Source organism: Mixophyes fleayi, chromosome 1 (assembly GCF_038048845.1).
Source record: "Mixophyes fleayi isolate aMixFle1 chromosome 1, aMixFle1.hap1, whole genome shotgun sequence".
NCBI lineage: Eukaryota > Metazoa > Chordata > Amphibia > Anura > Limnodynastidae > Mixophyes > Mixophyes fleayi.
The window spans coordinates 87,902,808-87,905,793 of NC_134402.1; the positions used below are offsets into that span (position 1 = coordinate 87,902,808).

General features: G+C 37.5%; 1 protein-coding gene across 3 annotated transcripts in view; it reads left to right on the top strand.

Moving 5' to 3' along the window:
- The window catches only part of NEK1 (NIMA related kinase 1), a 112,530-nt gene that overhangs the window by 100,072 nt on the left and 9,472 nt on the right, over positions 1-2,986 (top strand). The gene's annotated exons all lie outside the window — the stretch shown is intronic.

A 2,986-nucleotide genomic window follows, 5' to 3' on the forward strand; every position in this document is an offset into this window, starting at 1 on the left:
TTACAGAATATTTTACATATATTCATGTCACTTGTGTATTAATTTATGTATATTTATGGTGGGTATGTGTATAAAAGTTCTGATACCATGACAAGAGTTACAATTTTTGATCTTAATCAATGTATACTAGTTATATCGTCTTCCATTAGCGAAGATATATTAACCATTTTGGTGTAGAGGAAATGATATAATCTGAATGCAGACTCTCCTTAAATTCATCCCTGCTTTTAGATGTTTTGTAAAGATTCATACTTAATATGTAAGTATTATGACACAGAATGGAAGGCACAGTCTCTCATTTTGTTTTTAGAATAACTTTGTCTATTTAGGAAATCATCACTCCATCCACCAGATAACATCATGGCTCAGAAAAGGTTCAATATAGTAATGTTAGTTCATAAACATCAACGTAGACATTTTTAATGTATTTTAAATAAGCATTGGTTTGATGTTTATCTTTATTTAGTTCATTTGTGTATTGCTGTTGCACTTTCATGATAATACATCATGTGAATGAACAGACATTGCCCCATTGCTCAGGCATTCAAAATGACTCCTGTAAAGGTGGGCTCAGTGCTAGAGGTGGACAAAGATAGCTGTCATAGGAGCAAACTAATAGCACTAAGCAGAACAATCATTATGTTAGGAATACAGCAAAAGGTCACACTGCAGCAAAGTCATTCAAACGGGATTAATAGACGGCCCTGCACTCAAGTAGATAGGGAAATTAATAGACAAACAACTTTGCCTATTGCTCATCATATTTAAATTGAAAAATTTCAGAAACTAAGCCCTTATAATTTGTATGTAATTACATTTTTATCTTTGTCATCTTTAATTTTACTCAAAAGTACAATGGTATATTGTCTTATCATCATCAACTATTTATATAGTGCCACTAATTCCGCAGCGCTGTACAGAGAACTCGCTCATATCAGTCCCTACCCCATTGGAGCTTACAGTCTAAATTTCCTAGCATACACACACGCACACGCACACACACAGCGAGAGAGACTATGGTCCATTTGAAAGCAGACAATTAACCTACTAGTATGTTTTTGGAGTGTGGGAGGAAACCCTGAGAAAACCTATGCAAACACGGGGAGAACATACAAACTCCATACAAATAAGGCCATGGTTGGGAATGGAACTCATGACCCCAGTGCTGTGAGGCAGAATTGCTAATCACTAAGCCACTTCACTGCAGTTTACCATTCTCTGCAGGGGCACTCGCATGGATGCTAATAGACAGACAGCTTCTCTTCAATGCATGCATTTCTTACACACGCTGTGTAACTCTCAACTGCAGCTCGCTCCTCTGCGGGGATGATTTCTCTTTTGGCCTCTGACATATTCTTCTGTGTATGTACAGCCTTTGGCTCTGACACTTCAGCTACACTGCCTCTTGCAGCCACCCTCATTCCAGGGTCTTTTCCATGCAAAATGTCCCCCTCTCTCTCTCTTGGGGTTCTCTTTAGTGATATGGGGTTCTCCCCCCTCACTGGGATTAGGTACTCCTCCCATCTCTGTAGGCAGCCACACTACTGCATGCAGCATTCCCAATTTCTCTTTTGGGGTCTTTCCCGTTATGGTCTCCCCCACTCTTGCTTAGGGGACAATAGTGATTGTTACTGGCAGCAGCCACCACTCGCCCGCTCCTGGGCAATGCCAGGGGACCCCGGAACATCCACCTGAACTGTCCAAGATCCACAGCTTTCACATCAGCTCTGCTGGTCCTGTCCCTCTCTCTGTCTCTTTGTGTGTCTCTCATAAATAAATGTATATGATCTTATCACCTCCTCAGTGTTCTGTGGCTTCGCATTTCTGAGCTCTTTGAAATGCTGCAGCTCTTCCATCCTATACGGTTTCATTGCACTAACCGGCAGACTTGATTATCTGGAAACCCTTCTGCCTTCCCATGTGAGCCTTCTCATTTATTGAGGCTGTGATCTTCATTGCACATAGCAGCAATGGAATTTGTGTTCACATAATTCCGCTATTACTTTCAACAATGTTCACGTTTTGATTGACTTACTGCACTATTGTTATTGGAATTTATTTTATTTGTCTCTTTATGTTCTCTTCATTTCTCTTTTATGTTTTAATTTGTATGTGATCTATTATTTTAAGTCAAAAAGCTCTGAGTTGGATGCTATGGATGTAAGGCTAAAACCTACTGTTGTGAATATTTTTCTCCGATTGAACAGCATTACAGAGTATGTTGGCGCTGTATAAATAAAGGATATCCATAATGAGAAAAAGTGTATGTAATCGAAAGTTAGATTGACACACAATTTAGATGAATATAAAGAGTTAACTAGAAAAGTATTAGGAAAGTAGATGGGATAAACACATTTTTACATGCCTACTATTTATTGTGGGATTTTTTTGCCCAAGAGAAGGAAATTAAGCTTTCAAGCTGATTTTTTTTAAAATGTATATATCATAGGCATTGATTTTACAATATTAATTGTGATAAATTGATTGTGAGATTTCACAGCATTCTTTTAACTCAACGATAACAACCTTGCTAGACAACTATCCTCTAATTACTTCCATATTTTCTTAATGTCTGTGTTTTACATTCTGGAAAAGCCTGCTTACTACACCTGTGATGAATATATGTTATAAAATGATTGCTTTCTGCATAGAACAACGTGCACACCATCTTTCCCTGCTCTTCCTTGGTGAAGAGGAAGCTAAGCGCGTTGCAGCAAGTACAAATGTTTGTAAAGTTCGAGTCAAATCCATGTAGACATTGAACTTGTGCTGATAATGTAATTGTTTAGGTAAATGACAAGTATTCAAATTTTAATCCAGTACATCAGCCATATAGATTAAATGGACCATTATTGTCTAATTAATAAAAACATTAATTCTCGCTTCTACAAGCATTAAAATATCCAATTGTCTCTTGTTGTAAGCTTTGTTTCTTGACCGTTGTGCTGTTTAGAAAAAGTGTTTTTTTTGTGTTTTTTTTGTTTAG